General features: G+C 36.4%; 1 protein-coding gene across 22 annotated transcripts in view; it reads left to right on the top strand.

The window, feature by feature from the left end:
* FANCB (FA complementation group B) overlaps positions 1-17,194 on the top strand; it is a 742,096-nt gene that overhangs the window by 333,609 nt on the left and 391,293 nt on the right. For 5 of the 22 annotated variants that reach the window (XR_014835741.1, XR_014835723.1, XR_014835721.1 and 2 more), the window contains one exon: positions 10,453-10,595. The exons of 12 other annotated variants lie outside the window; for them this stretch is intronic. The gene's annotated coding sequence lies outside the window, so the exon portion shown is untranslated. Of the gene's footprint in view, positions 1-973; positions 1,157-3,674; positions 3,927-10,452; positions 10,596-17,194 lie in introns of all 22 variants that reach the window. 5 more of the 22 variants (XR_014835734.1, XR_014835756.1, XR_014835729.1 and 2 more) reach the window with 3 other exon arrangements.

Raw genomic sequence — 17,194 nt, 5'->3', positions numbered from 1 at the left:
CCTTCAGGGATTCAGGATTGCAGAGTATGCAGGCATTCATGGCTTTGAGATGTAATATTGCCAGGATGGGTAGGCATGTCCCAAGTGCCCTAAGCAAAGGTGGAAGGTAACTTGATGCTTCCTCCCAGAGGACCTCTGGTGGTGATGGGATGATGATCAAACTAGCTGAGGAAAGACCTGTTTAAAGAGGAATGTTGGCTCACAGAGTGGTACAATAGCTGGGAGCAGACTCATGACTGCCACTTCTCTAACTCCCCATTGAACTCTGAATCGTGAATCATCATCTGGAATCTCTGGGGGTGATGATTGGGCTTCAAGTGACATTAAGTGAAATTTTGAGCAAAGGATAAAGCATCACCTGAATCTTATCTTGGTTCATCCCCTCTCTTCTCCAAGGTCACTGTGCCCACAGTGGACAATGGCAAGGGAAGGAAGGCTTCATTTCTTTTCAGTGAGCCTATGCCTGAAACTCCAATGCAGAGACTTCTAGGCAGCTGGACAAGAATCCAAGGCTTTGACCCAGGACCAGGAGGAAGGGTGCAGTGTGAGCTCACCCCTCCTCTAATCAACCCCAAAGCGCACTGTCAAGTTTTATCACCATTATGGATACTGTATTAGGAATGTAAGGTCAAGCTTTAGAACATCCAAGTGTATGTGAGATAGAAAAGAAGGAAAGGAAGCTAGAGTCTAAGGCTGGTTTCTGCTCCATAGAGGCCAGAGAAACAAAGCAATATACCCATGTATCTGACCCTCTAACACACAGGGTCAAAACACACACTAAAGAATTAGAGTCTGAACCACTCAGATCAGCAACACCTGCTTCAGAGAGGACCTTAAAAAATAGAAAGAAGGAAGATTTCCTTTCTCTGTAATTCCTATGGATCTCATTCTAGAAGACCCTTGTCTGCTTTTTAATTCTACCCTGGAGGATACATAACTTTGGAAATCTTCACACAATGAAATTTTTTGGCAGATGAAATTCTTCTCACCCTGTTGGCACAAGAAGCTACATGGAAACAGTCTTTGACTTCCTGAAGCAGAAGAATAACCAGGCTCATGCTGGCATTTGATGAGTTAAGTGAACTGAAGTATTAAGTCTAACAAATTTGTTCATGGAATTTCCTTCAATCAAGAGGAGCAACAAAATCCATAGGAAGTAAATCTTTGCTTCATCTCTTACTGCTGTTGTTGAAAGAATTACGGAAACTTTCATTTTTTGCAGAAAGCCAATGAATTCCTTGATTTTATTAAAAGTGGATAAAAGTTGTCTCCAAGGAGACAAGAATGTTGTAGAACAGTGCTGCCCAATGTGCACTTTGCAAAATGGTAGCTAGAAGCCACATGTGGTAGTTGAGCACTTCAAGTGTGGCAGTATGGCTGGAGAATTGAATGTTTAAGCTTCTTTCATTTTAAATAATTTGATTTTAAATAGCCACATGTGTCTCAGGATTACCATATTGGAAAGCACAGTTCTAGAAGAACTGTTCCATTCATGGGTACTATAACTTTATTAAATATATCATAGATGTAAAAGAGTATATAATATATAAAGTTTAGATAATACTAAAATAATCCACATACCCTTCAACTCTTCTTAAGAGAATATTACCCAAACTTCTGAAATTCCCCCAAATTCTCCTGCACATTACTTTTGTAGCCCATCCCACCTCCACAGGTAACTACTATCCTAAATTTTATATTTGTCATTCCCTTGGGTTTTTTTGTTATGTTTTTTCACCAAAATTCTTATGCATTCCTAAACAAAATTTTGTTTCACTTCACAGGTTTTTGAATATTTGATAAAAAACAGAATTTTACTGTGTACATTTTTTGGTGACTGGCTTTTTTACTCAATGTTATATTTAACAGTCACCCATTATTGATGTATATAGCTGTAGTTCATTTTTACTGCTCTTATTAATATTCTAACATAATTTAGCAGAAGCACGGATTAGATATTCTTTTGTGCCCTGCTCCAGTGTATTAATACACTAGATTTTTTTTTCTATTCTTCAGTCTACAGTAATAGCATTGTTTCTATTTTTCTTGCGATTACAAATACTCACACTAATTCTCACATGTTTGTAAGGTTAGATAAGAAAACGTCTCTTTAGGGTACATGTTGTAGCAATTTCTGTGGTACAGCAAAGGGACTCAGTCATACATATATACAAATTCTTTTTTTATGTTATTGCCATCATGGTCTATCCAAGGAGATTGGATAGAGTTCCTGGTGCTATACATTCTTTTAAAAAAAATTATTCTTTTCCATTATGGTTTATCATAGGATACTGAATACAGTTCTTTGTGCTATATTAGTACCTTGTTGTTTATCCATTATAAATATAACAGTTTGCATCTACCAACCCCAAACTCCCAGTCCATCCTACTTTCTCCCCTTCCCCTTTGGCAGCCACAAGTCTGTTCTCTATGTCTGTAGGTCTGCTTCTGTTTTGTAGATAGGTTCATTTGTGCCATATTTTAGATTCCACATAGAAGTGATATCATATGGTATTTGTCTTTCTTTTTTTGACTTACTTGACTTAGCATGAGACTGTCTAGTTTCATCCATGTTGCTGCAAATGGCATTATTCATTCTTTTTATGGCTGAATAGTATTCCATTGTATATATGTACTATATCATTCTTAATCCTTTCATCTCTTGATGGACATTTTGGTTGTTTTCATGTGTTGTCTATTGTGAAAAGTGCTGCTGTGAACATAGGTGTTCATATATCTTTTTATTTATTTATTTGCCTTTTTGCTTTTTCTAGGGCCGCTCCCACAGCATATAGAGGTTCCCAGGCTAGGGATCTAATCAGAACTGTAGCTGCCGGCCTACGCTAGAGCCACAGCAACGTGGGATCTGAGCTGTGTCTGCAACCTATACCACAGCTCACGGCAACGCCAGATCCTTAACTCACTGAACGAGGCCAGGGATCAAACCCGCAACCTCATGGTTCCTAGTCAGATTCGCTGACCACTGAGCCACAATGGGAACTCCGCATGTATCTTTTTGAATTATAGTTTTGTCCAGATATGTGCCCAGAAGTGGGATTACTAGATCTTATGGTAGTTCTATATTTAGTTTTCTGTGGAATCTCCATACTGGTTTCCATAGTGGTTGTACCAATTTACATTTCCACCAACAGTGTAGGTGGGTTCCCTTTTCTCCACAACCGTCTCCAGCATTTGTTATTTGTAGTCTTACTAATGATGGCCATTCTGACTGGTATGAGATGGTACCTCATTGTAGTTTTGATTTGCATTTTTTAATAATTAAGAATGTTGAGCATCTTTTCATGTGCCTACTGACCATTCCTATGTCTTCTTTGGAGAAATGTCTCTTTAAGTTTTCTGCCTCTTTTTCATTTGGGTTGCTTGTTTTTTGTTTTGAGTTGTATGAGTTGTGTATATATTTTGTAGATTAAGCCCTTGTTGGTTGCATCATTTGCAAATATTTTCTCGCATTCTGTAGGTTGTCTTTTTGGTTTCCTTTGCTATGCAAAAGCTTGTCAGTTTGATTAGGTCCCACTGGTTTATTTTTATTTTTATTTCTCTTGCCTTGGGAAATTGACCTAATAAAACATTTGTATGAGTTATGTAAGAGAATGTTTTGCCTATATTCTCTTCTAGGAATTTTATGGTGTAATGTTTTTGTTTTTGCTTTTTAGGGCTGCATCCACAGCATGTAGTAGTTCCCAGGCAAGGGATTGAATCGGAGCTACAGTTGCCGGCCTCCACTACAGCCACAGCAACACAGGATCCGAGCTGTGCCTGTGACCTACACCACAGCTCACAGCAACACCAGATCCTTAACCCACTGAGCAAGGCCAGGGATCGAACCCGCACCCTCATGGATACTAGTAAAGTTCATAACCACCGAGCTGCAATAGGAACTCCCCTTAGTATTTTACTCTTAAAGAGTTAAGTGTTTAAGATGGATGTTGTTTTTTAATTTTTTTATTATCATACTTGATTTACATTGTTCTGAGAATTTCTGTTGTACAGCAAAGTGACCCAGTCGTACATATGTGTATACACTCTTTTTTTCTCATATTACCTTCCATCATGTTCTTTCACAAGTGATAGGATAGAGTTCCCTGTGCTATATAGCAGGATCTCCTTGCTTATCCATTCTAAATGTAATAGTTTGCATCTATTAACCCCAAACTCCCAGTATGTCCCAGTCCTTTGACCCTTCCCCGTGGCAATCATCAGTCTGTACTCCATGTCTTTGAGTCTGTTTCTGTTCTGTAGATAGGTTCATCTCTGCCATATTATAGATTCCACATATAAATGATATCATACGGTATTTGTCTTTCTCTTTCTGACTTACTTCACTTAGTATGAGAATTTCTATTTCCATCCATGCTGCTGCAAATGGCGTTATTTTTTTTTTATGGCTGAGTATTATTCCATTGTGTATATGTTCTGCTTCTTCGTAATCCATTCATGTGCCGATGGACATTTAGGTTGTTTCCATGTCTTGGCTATTGAGAACAGCACTGCAATGAACATAGGGTTGCATGTATCTTTTTGATTGAAAGTTTTGTCCAGATATATGCCCAGGATTGGGATTGCTTAATCATATAGTAGTTGTATATTTAGTTTTCTGAGGAACCTCCATACTCTTTTCCATAGTGGTTGTACCAATTTACATTCCCACCAACAGTGTAGGAGAGTTCCCTTCTCTCAACACCTTCTGCAGCATTTGCTATTTGTGGATTATTAATGATGGCCATTCTGACCAGTGTGAGGTGATACCTCATTGCAGTTTTGATATGCATTTCTCTAATAATTAGTGATGTTGAGCATTTTTTCATGTGCCTGTTGGTCATCCATATGTCTTCTTTGGAGAAATTTTTCTTTAGATCTTCTGCCCATTTTTCAATTGGACTGTTTATTTTTTTGCTGTTGAGTTGTATGAGTTCTCTGTATATTTTGGAGATTAAGCCCTTGTTTGTTGCATCATTTGCAAATATTTTCTCCTATTCCATAGGTTGTCTTTTACATTTTTTTAATGGTTTCCTTTGCTGTGAAAAAGCTTGTAAGTTTGATTAGGTCCCAAAGGTTTATTTTTGTTTTTATTTCTATTGCCTTAAGAGACTGACTTACAAAAACATTTGTAATATTTGTACTGTCAATGTCAGAGAATGCTTTGCCTATGTTCTGTTGTAGAAGTTTTATGGTGTGTTGTCTTATATTTAAGTCTTTAACCATCTTGAGATTATTTTTTGCACGATGTGAGTGTGTGTTCTAGTTTCATTGATTTACATGCAGATGCAGGTGTCTGGTTTTCCCAGCACCACTTGCTGAAGAGACTCTCTTTTCTCATATTATATTCTTGCCCCCTTTGTCAAAGATTAATTGACCATAGATGTCTGGGTTTATTTATGGGCTCTCTATTCTGTTCCATTGATCTGTGTATGTGTCTGTTTTTGTACCATAACCACACTGTTTTGATTCCTGTAGCTTTGTGACATTGTCTGAATCTTGGAGAGTTATGCCTCCTGCTTCGTTTTTTTTTTTTTTTTTTTTAACCCTTCAGGATTGCTTTGGTAATTTTGGGTATTTTATAGTTCCATATAAATTTTTGGATTTTTTTTCTAGTTCTGTGAAAAATGACATGGATAATGGATAATTTGATACAAATCACATTAAATCTGGAGATTATTTTGGGTAGTATGGCCACTTTACGAGTATAATTCTTCCAGTCCAAGAGAGTGGGATATCTTTCCAGTTCTTTGAATCCTCTTTAATTTCCTTTATTAATGTTTTATAGTTTGCAGCGTATAAGTCTTTCACCTCCTTGGTCAAAGTTTTTTTGTAGGGTTTTTTTTTTTGTGCAATTTAAAAAGATTTTTTAAATATTCCTTTTCTGATATTTCATTCTTAGTATACAAAAATGCAACCAATTTATGAATGTTAATCTTGTACCCTGTTAGTTTGCATAATTCGTTTATCAGATTGAACCCTGGAGTCCTTAGGGTTTTCTATAAATAGTATCATGTAATCTGTGTATAGTGGTGACTTTACCCTTTCCCTTCCAGTTTGGATACATTTTATTTCTTTCTCTTGTCAGATTGCTGTGGCCAAGACTTCTAATACTATGTTGAATAAAAGTGGTGAGAGTGGCATCCTTATTTGTTCCAGATTATAGTGGGAAGGCATTCAGCTTTGCTCTGTTGACTATTATATTGGCTGTGGGTTTGTCATAAATGGCTTTTATTATGTTAAGGTATGTTCTCTCTATACCCAGTTTGGTCAGAGTTTTTGTCATGAATGGATGTTGTATTTTGTTAGGTGCTTTTTCTATATATATTGAGATGATCATGTGGTTTTTCACTTTTCTTTTGTTGATGTGGTGTATCACATTGATTGATTTGCATATGTTGAATCCCCCAAGTGGGATAAATACCACTTGGTCGTGGTGTCTAATCTTTTTAATGTGTTGTTGGATTCAGTTGGCTAAAATTTTGTTGATAAATTTTACATCTATATTCATCAAAAATATTGGCCTATAATTTTCCTTTATGGTCATATCTTTGTCTGGTTTTGGTATTAGGGTGGCTTCATAGAATGTCTTTGGGAGTTTTCCTTCTTCTTCAATCTTTTGGAAAAGTTTTAAAAGGATCAGTATAAGTTCTTTTTATGTTTGGTAGAATTCACCTGTGAAGCTGTTTGGTCCTGACTTTTGTTTGTAGGGAGTTTTCTTTTCTTTTTTTTTTTTTAATTATTACATATTCAATTTCACTTTTAGTGATCAGTCTGTTCAAGTTATCTACTTCTTCTGGATTCAGTTTTGGTGGTCTATATGTTCCTAGAAAGTTGTCCATTTCTTCTAGATTGTCACATTTGTTGGCATATAATTGTTCATGGTAGTCTCTTATTATTATTATTATTTTATGTATTTCTTCAGTATGAGTTGAAATTTCTCCTTTTTCATTTCTTATTTTGTTTATTTGTACTCTCTCTTTTCTTCTCATTAAGCCTGGCCAGAAGTTTGTCAAATTTTTTCCCTTTCAAAGAACCACCTCTTTGTTTTATTCATTTTTTCTATTTTTTAATCTCTATTTTATTTATTTCCTCTCTGATTTTTTATTATTTCCTTCCTTCTGCTGACTTTAGGTTTTGTTTGTTCTTTTTCTGATTCTTTTAGGTGGTAAGTTAGGTGTTTTATCTGAGATTTTTTCTTGTTTTTTTGAGGAAGGCCTGTCTCACTGTGAACTTCCATCTAAGAACTGCTTTTGTGGCATCACATAGATTTTTGTATAATTGTGTTTTCATTGTTGTTTGTCTCATGGTGTTTTTTAATTTCCTTTTTGACTTCCTCCTTGACCCATTGGTTTTTTTAGTAGCATGTTGTTAAGTCTGCATGTAGTCATTTTTTTCTCATTTCTTTTCCTGTGGTTGATTTCTAGTTTCATGCCATGTGGTCAGAGAAGATACTTGAAATAATTTCTATACTCTTAAATTTGTTGAGGTTAGTTTTGCCCCAGTATGTGGTCAATCCTAGATAATGTTCCATGTGCATTGAAAAGAATGTTTATTCTGGGTTTTTTTTTTTTTTTCATTTGGATGTAATGTCCTGAAAATATCAATTGTCTGTTTTATTTTGTCATTTAGATTCTCTGTTGCTCATTGATTTTCTGTCTAGAATATGTGTCCATTGATGTGAATGAAATGTTAAATAAAGTCTGCTACTATTATTGTATTCCCATCAATTTCTCCTTTTATGTCTGTAAGTATTTTATGTGTTGGATGCTCCTATATTAGGGGGATATATGTTAATGAGTGTAATATCCTCTTCATGAATTGATCCTTTTATCATTGAATACTGTCCTTCTTTATTTTTCCTTATGGCCTTTGTTTTATGTCTATTTTGTCTGATATGAGTATTGTAACTCTCACTTTCCTGTCATTTATGTTTGCATGAAATATCTTTTTCCATCCTCTCACTTTCAGTCTACGAGTGTCCTTTGCCCTAAGGTGGGTCTCTTGTAGGCATTGTGTTGTAGGCTCTTGTTTTTTTTTGTTTTTTTAATCAAGTCTTCCATCCTATGTCTTTTGATTGGAGCATTTAGTCTATTAGCATTTAAAATAATTACTGATAAATTATGTATTTATTGCCATTTTAAACCTTGTTTTCCAATTGAGTCTGTTTCTTCTTTGTGCCTTTCTGCTTCTTTTTTTGATTGGATAATTTCCTTTTAGGAAAAGGGAAAGGCATTCCTATGGTGGTCCGACTCTCACCTTGCACTCCATAACAATTGTTTCTTGCTTCTCCAGCAGGCCCCAGCCTCCTCCTGTACTCTCTCAGCTCTGGCACACCACTCCCTGGCCCCTTTAGGCAGTATCCACTCAGCCAACCCTAGTCTCCTCCCTTAGACTGACTTCTGAAACCCAAGTCTCAGCACCCAGCCCCCACCCCAGTGTCTTAGGCTGTGGTGCACCAGGTGGGGGTGCCAGTTATCTGTGTGTGTCTCTCTCTGCTTTGCCCTCCTCAGACCAGCTGCTGCAATTTTCTCCAAGGTTTTGAGGCTCCCAGGGTGCAGATTCCTTTCCTCTTTCATAGTTCCATCTCAAGAGAGCTGGTCCCTTCCTGATTCCTTTTTCTTGCCCCCTCTCTCCTTTTTTTCTTTTGTCCTACCTGGTTACATGAAGGTTTTCTTACCCTTTTTGGAAGTGTGAGGTCTTCTGCCAGCATTCACTAGATGTTTTATTAGAATCATTCTACAGAGATTTTTTTAATGTATCTGTGGGAGAAGGTGAATGCCATGTCCTATTCCTCTGCCATCTTAATTTCAAGCCTCACTTATATTTTTGATTTATGAGGTCATGCAAAGTTATTTTTCAAAGTGGCTGTACTCATTTACATACCTACTAACAGTTCAGAAAGTGTTTGGTTCTCCACATTCTGGAAGTAATCATCTTTTGTCTGACATTTTGTTTATCTGGTATGCAGAAAACACCATCTTATTGTATCACTAATTAGATTGTTATTGATCCCAGATTATTGATGGGATTAGGAATATTTTCATTCCTGTAGCTTTTCTTTTGAAATGCCCGCTTGTTTTCTTTTTTCGTTAACTTATGGGATTTTAGGTAGTCTGGTTATTCGTCCTTTGTCAGTCATATATACTGCAAATCTCTCTTCCTATTTGTGACTTATTATTTTATGGCCTATTTATTAAACAGAAATTCTTGATTTTAATATACTTAAATGTAGCATGTATTTGCTTGTGCATTTGTTATCTTTTTTAAAAAAAAATCCTCTCCACTCAGAGGTTGTAGCATCTTTCTATTGTGTTTTCTTCTTTATGTTATTGTTTCCTATTTGCCTTTAAGTCCATTTGTAACTGATTTTATTTGTGATATTGAATGAAGATACAGGCTTATTTCTTTCCATAGGGATAATTGTTCATTCTAGTATTATTTATTGAATAGGGTTATTTACTCACTGATCTCCCATGCCAACTCTTATTTCTGTGGGCCAATTCCAGGTCCTCTCTTTTCATGTATCTTTCATCTCTCTTCATTTATTCATGTATATTTTTATTTCTCTTGTGTATATTTGGGCACAACTCTAGATCCTCCCTTCTTTTCCATTAGTCTACTTGTTTAATCCTGAGAATATTGAGAACACCAAATCCTAACCACTAGACCACCATGAAGCATCTATAATGCTGAAATAAAAGAGCCAGACAGAAAATAATAGCCAATCTGTGCTTCCATTTACTTTAAAACTCAAGGCAGAATGATTCACTTTCTCTCAAATAAGGCATAGAGAAGAGCAGGAGATGAAATCATAGAGATACTAGGTGGAATAGATCATGGAGTGAGATGGAAGCCAATGGAAGGTTTTCAGCAGAGAAATTATATGACCTGGCCTGTGTCTTCAAAGTATCACTCTGGAGCTTAATTGTAAATAGACCTTTGTGAGGCAAGAGTGAGAGCAGGGAAACCATTGCAACAATCCAGGTGAGAGAAGATGGCAAATGAGACCAGCACTGTGGTAGTAGATGTGGTAACATATGGTTGGATTCCCAGTATGTTCTGAAGATCAAGCTGATCATATTTGCTGATGAATTCATTGTGAGGTATAGGAAGAGAGAGGCATCAAAAGAAGAGGAGGGTATCAGGAATGATACATTAGTTTAAAAATGAAATAGTACCATTTGCAGCAACATGGATGGACCTAGAGATTATCATACTTAGTCAAGTAAGTCAGAAAGAGAAAGATAAAGACCATATGATATCACTTATGTATGGAATCTAAAATATGATAGAAACGAACTTATTTATAAAAAACAGACACACAGACATAGAAAACAGTTATGATTTTCTATGTATAGTATCATGTCATCTGCAAACCAGTGATAGTTTTACTGCTTCATTTCCAATTTGGATTCTTTTTATTTCTTTTTCTTCTTTGATTGCTGTGGCTAGGACTTCGAAAATTATGTTGACTGAAAGTGGTGAGAGGGACATCCTTGTCTGGTTCGTCATCTTGGCTGGGATTCTTTCAGCTTTTTACCACTGAGAATGCTGTTAGCTGTGGGTTTGTCACAAATGGCCTCTATTATATTGAGGTAAGTTCCGTCTCTGCCCACTTTCTGGAGGTTTTTATCAGAATTGGGTGTTGGATTTTGTCAAAAGTTTTTTCTGCATCTATTGAGAGGATCATATGGTTTTTATTCTTCAGTTTGTTACTCACTGTTGTACAGTAGAAATTATCACAATTTTATAAATCAACTATATGTCAATAAAAATGCAAAAAAAAAGAGGAAAACAAACTTAGGGTTACTAAAGAGGAAAGGGTGAGGGAGGGATAAATTAGGAGTTTGAAGTTAACTTGTACACACTACTATATACAAGATAGATGACCAACAAGGACCTAGTGTATAGCACAAGGAACTATACCCAATATCTTATAATAACCTATAATGGAAAAGAATATATATGTATGTATACATATATGTGTATGAATATAACTGAATCACTTTGTGAATTAATTGTACTTCAACTTAAAAAGGAATGATACATTAAGATATTTGAGCAATCATAAGGATGGATTATATAGTACATAGTTCCTATATAATGTATATATATAACTGATAGGGAATATATATAAAGTATACACTCACATAGTGCCTAGTATAGGTCTGAAACATAGTGTGTACCTATATATATATGTGTGTGTGTGTGTGTGTGTATTTATGTTTAATAAATGGTCCTTCTCTTTCCCCCATGGAATATGGACATAAAGGACAACCTAGTTCAGACTTTAATATCCTGTAGTTCCTTAAAGCTAGAGATACTGTCACACTCAAGTGGTGACTCTGTATGATACTTGCCTGATAATGGAGTGGAGATGGAAGAGTGATGTCTATAAGCCTTGATTTTTAGGTATCTGATAGGTACTAACAATGATGCCCATCTTGGGAAATAATCAGAGTAAATAAACAAAAGTGGTTGTAATGATGTGGCTTCCAAGAGGACTTTTTTTTTATGACCAAGTGCTATTTTAGCACAAGCCTGAGGGTAAATGTTTACAGTAGAGAGCTTTGAGATTTCTGTGTTATCTGGATATAAATAGAACATTTGAGCCCCTTGGAAGAAAGCTTAGGTATTTACCAAAATGACCATTATTTTCTGCTGCTGCTGACCAGTGAAGTGCCTTCCAAATGCTTTTCTAATTGCATCAGTCCTTTAAGATGGACGGCTTGATATGACCTCATTGACAAGGTAACTTTCGGAGATGACAGACCCATCACCAACATGACACATTGTCTGCCCAAACATCTCAGTCTGCAAAGCCAGGACCAGGCACTGGTTTTCAGGTTAACATATGAACACTAAATTAATGTGTGGTTGCCACAGAAACTGTGATTTCTCCTTTCTTGAGTTTATAATAGATGTCTAACCAAAAGATTTGGTCAAGAATTGAATCCCTCTGTGTCATTCTCATGCCTTCTGTCCCTAACATCACTCTTATCCAGAGGATTCATACAATTATGCCCCAATTCTACTATCCATTCATTTGAGTTAATTGCTAATATAAGTTCTGCAACACTAAATGTTCTTGACTTGGTGTTCTTTTTAAGACATAAAAAAAAATAAAAAAAATACAGGGTATGGGGTTCCCGTTGTGGTGCAGCAGAAACGAATCCGACTGGGGACTATGCGGTTGTGGGTTTGATCCCTGGCCTCGCTCAGTGGGTTGGGGATCTGGTGTTGCCGTGAGCTGTGGTGTAGGTCACAGACGCGGCTCAGATCTGGCGTTGTTGTGGCTCTGGCAGGGGCCGGTGGTAGCAGCTCCAATTGGACCCCTAGCCTGGGAGCTTCCATGTGCTGCAGATGTGGCCCTAAAAGCTCAAAAGACAAACAAAAATACAGGGTACTAATTAGCAGTAAATATTGACTAGGTTGAAAAAAACCTTTCCTTCAAGGTAATGTGAAGTATGTAAGAGATGCATCAATGTGATTTGAGTATTGTTTTCCATTTGTATCATTAGTCAAGTACAACTATTTTTATTTTTTGTTTGGCCACACTCACCACATGTGGAAATTCCTGGGCTAGGGATAGAATCCAGGTGGCAGCTGTGACCTATGCCACAGATTCAGCAATGGTGGATCCTTTAACTCACTGCACCGGGCCAGGGATTGAACCCACACCTCTGCAGCAACCTGAGCTGCTGCAGTCAGGCTCTTAACCTAACTGAGCCACAGTAGGAACTCCCAGCAGCTATTTTTATATCATTATGAGTCTAGATCTTGAAACTTGTAAAATAAGTATAAAGACAGATCAGGGTACAAAATAAAAAGGTCTTCCCTGTCACCCACACCTTTTTAATGCAGTAAGACATTATGGGGTTCTTACACATAAAAAGGCAATTGTGCCAGGCACTAGAATACATAACAAATGGCTCCTGCCATTAAGGAGATTATTATCATGGAGAGATCCAGTTAGAAGCGGGTGTTTTAAAGACAGCAAAAGCCCAATTATTACTTCCATGGGACAATTTAGTAGTGAGCAAGAGACGAATGCTATGGTCACATAGTAATATAAGATTTATTGCATAGTTCTGTGTGTACATATAGCATCTCATTTAATCTTTAGTACAACCCTATGAAGTAGGATATTATTTTGATCACCATTCTGCAGTCAGAGAAATCGAGGTATCGTCAGGTTAACTGACTTCCTCAAGGCATACTGGTAGGTAGCAAGTGGTACAGCCAGGATCTGGAAGAATCCAAGCAGCCCTTCTTCAGAATCTGCATCACAACCTCTGTATTACTGTGCCATTCTGATGTCTAGGTGGGAAAATCAAATTTACCACTTCCTATAATAACAAAGGGTGGGTGAAAAGAGAACTTTTAATTTTGTGCCCTAGTCTATCTGTGCACCAGTTTTACTAATTTCGAAAGCAGGAATCATGCTAATATAAAAGTAGCTGCTTTTGGCTAGTCAGGTAATGGTAAAAAGGGTCTTAAATCAATTCAAGTATCTCATGCTCCACATTGGAAGAGGGTTGCCCTTCAGTCTAAGAATGTTTATTGAATATTTCAAACTTCAAATGTGCTATCTTAGGAAGAATACCAAATTAACACTGGAGGTTGCTGACTCCATAGTGACAGATAACTGGATGAATAGCAACATTTGGACTTTATTTATCTTTTTATCTATTTAGCTGCACTAAGACTTAGTTTGTATCCTTGTAAAAGGAGAATAATAATAATATCCACATTATAGGGTCTTTGTGAGTACTAAATGAGCTGTTGAGAAGAAAATGCTTAACTTTATGCCTGGCACATACAAAAATACTCCATGATGATGACAATGATGATGATGATAGTGATGATGATGAAAACTTACTCTGCTGATGGCATGCTCAGTTTTCGAACCTTCAATTTAGGGATGCTTAGCTGAGATGGTCTATGTTTTATACTTATGAATATAATATTTATAATTAGAAATTATTCTTCAGTGAGTTCTTCTGTGGTCCATTACTGATTTTACAGGCTTTATCTTTCCCATCTCTCTGAGACCTTTTAAAAGCATTTGAAAGAATTTTTTACCAATTGTCCTCTAACCATAATTGACTTGAGTAAAATTGGTTGAGAGGATTTTTGCTTAGATGAACGTTACTTCCCCCTCCCCCCTCCCCACATCGTGCAAGCATTAGTATTTGGAGAACATTACTGAACAATCTTGTGAACAGATGAGAGAATTCCCGGAGATGAAAGAAATAGTGTGATAATGTTGCCTGTAAATGGAATATCCCACTTAATTCATTATACATACTATCCATACATCTCCTTCCCATCTGTACTGTCCACTGTAACCAAGCACACTGAATTTCAATAAATAATTCCCTGGGCATTCTTTATCTAAATTAATTTATAATTGTATTCACTGAGCTTTATGTATTCTTTGTGATGAGAGATGAGGCATCAAGAAAGGCTTCTTTGGATTCTGGGATTCCTTCCCCTCACTATCACTGGACATACACGCTCAGATTTTAAAATGCCAATTGAAAGTTAAAGCACATTTTAAAAAATCTGGAATGCATAATTAAACCAAATGGTTAGTTTTACTTGCTATTATGTGCATATATAAGCATTTTAATTGTATTCAGTTCTATAAAATAGAAACATTTAGTTTTTTCTTTTTCCTTCAGCTTTCCAAAGAGATATTTACAGTACATTCTTAGATGTGAGAGTGGGCTAAAACACAGTCTTATAAATAGGACCAAATTTCATTGACTTAGAAGAAAAATTCACCACTAAGTGGGCGTGTATGTGTGTGTCTGTTGTTTTTGTGCCCATACATTGTAATCCATCTTCAGGCTCTGAAATGATAAGAGTATTTTTGTGGATCTCATGGAATTCATTTACAGTCTCAGCATGAAGGAAAATCTCTTCACATCAACATATTAGAGTATATAGTGGGAAGAAGTAACAAAGCTCTAATTTTAGTACTGAAGATTGGTTGATTTTCTATCTTTTAATCTTTCTTTCCTCATAGACCTCGCATCCCCTGCCAGTAAACCTCCACTATTAAAATATGAAAAAGCTCAAGGGACAGGCAGCTGGATTTTCTCTCTAAATTGCTCACTTGCATGCACTGCCAGCTGCCAATATCAAGTGTTCATCCCTGTCTCATGACTTGCCATTGACCTCAGTGGAATAAACCACCGGTTGTGTGCCTAATCCTGACTTATCCCTGGATCAGGGGTGTGCAATAAATACCAAGGGCTTAGTGAAGCCTAGGAGAGACCACCCAGGCATTAATTAGGCCATTAGGTGAAAAATGGAATCCAGCAACATACATCAGAAATAAAGCCAGAAGACCCACTGGAAACTAGTCTGGGAACAAACAAACGAACAGAAAATCCTGGGCCAGCAATACTAAACCTGTTTCAGTTAAAGAAGGTTTAAATGAAGATCCCTCAGTAGTGTTAATAAAGACTGAGAGCAAACTGTCTCTGATATTTGGCATTCAGCACATTTCCTTGTAAGCACCCAATGAATCTCTGGAGGATAATTGCAAGAATGAATGTGAATGTTGAAAGCCCAATTTAGTGTTACATCCTCCACTTTGACTCTATTTTCCTGCATGCCTACTTCTATCTTCTTTCACTCTTGTCTTTTCTCTCTCTGCCTCTCTCTCAACTGATATTTTCTCCTTCCTCATCCTTGTGACATGGCAATATCATGACCCACCTCCTGAGTTAATATCATCTCTGTTGCAAAGACCAACCCAAATGGCACCAAATTTCTTAGTACAAATTCCATATAATCTGTACCCCCACCTTCTCAAAAAAAAGTACTGGAGTTAACTTAAAAAAATGCTTTGACATTTGAATCCAGGCTATTCAAAAGGAATTTAAAATTGGGTCAGGAATCATATAAAGAAAGTAAGATAATGAAATGAAATAGTCATCATAACTGACACGTAACTTTACCTGGCAGGCAAGATGATTAGGGGAACATTATAGATCATAAACTGTCACTACCTAATAGAAGGTATTTTCATTTTTTAAAAACCAGGTCTTATCATAATGCTTTACATATAGTAGATATTCAGTAAACAATTGTCAAATGATTGAAAGAAGGTCAAGAGTTTCATGGAGAAAATGTGACATATGCACACAGAAAGACACCAAATATGATATAGGCCTCTGTAAGTATTTTTCACTCGGAATACAAAAGGGGCTACTTCAGCCATGTCTATACAAGATGCAGACATCTTTTCTATAAGGATTCTGATATGAGCTGAGAGATACCATTAGACAGTAGTTCAGAGAAGGCATGAGTCCTACTTACAACAAATTTGGCTGTATATAGCAGAAATGGACTCAAGTGGACCCAAACTAGTGTAAGCTAAAAAGCCACCATTTATTATTAAGATATAATAACATGTACCATATGATCTATGGCAATCCTACTCCTGGGCATATATCTGGAAAAAACTATGATTTGAAAATATATATGCACCTCAATGTTCACAGCAGCACTATTCATAATAGCCAAGACATGGAAACAACTTAAGTGTCCATCGACAGATAAGTGGATAAAGAAGAAGTGGTAAATAAACGCAGTGGAATATTACTCAGCCATAATAAAGAATGAAATAATATCATATGCAAGCAGCATGGATGGATTTAGAGATTCTCATATTAAGTAAGTCAGAAAGAGAAAGGCAAATATCATATGATATCACTTATATGTGGAATCTAAAAAAAAAGATACAATTGAACTTATTTACAAAGCAGAAACAGACTTACAGACATAGAAAACAAACTTATGGTAACCAAAGGGGAGAGGATGAGGAGGGATAAATTAGGAGTTGGAGAATAACAAATACAAACTACTATATATAAAATAGATAAACAACAAGGACCCACTTTATAGCACAGGGAAATCTACTCAGTATCTTATAATAACCTATAATGAAAAAGAATCCAAAAAGAGTATATATCTATATAACAGATACTTTGCTGTACACTTGAAACTAAAACATAAATCAACTATATTTCAATAAAAATTTAACAGTAAACTTAAAAAGTTATAACATGGGGCTCCCGAAGGCGTTGAGAGTAGATTAGCATGAGGATTTAGGACACCATTTGCATTCTCTCCCTTCCTCATCTCTGCATCACTGTGTAAGTCTTCCTCATTTCTT

The sequence above is a fragment of the Sus scrofa genome, chromosome X (genome assembly GCF_054392235.1).
Source record: "Sus scrofa isolate SSC_HxYL_T2T_F1_AM1 chromosome X, Sscrofa_HxYL_maternal_Yorkshire_Landrace_v2.0, whole genome shotgun sequence".
Taxonomy (NCBI): Eukaryota; Metazoa; Chordata; class Mammalia; order Artiodactyla; family Suidae; genus Sus; species Sus scrofa.
The sequence above is the reverse complement of the archived record's forward strand: the minus strand, read 5'-3'. Positions and strand labels throughout refer to the sequence as shown.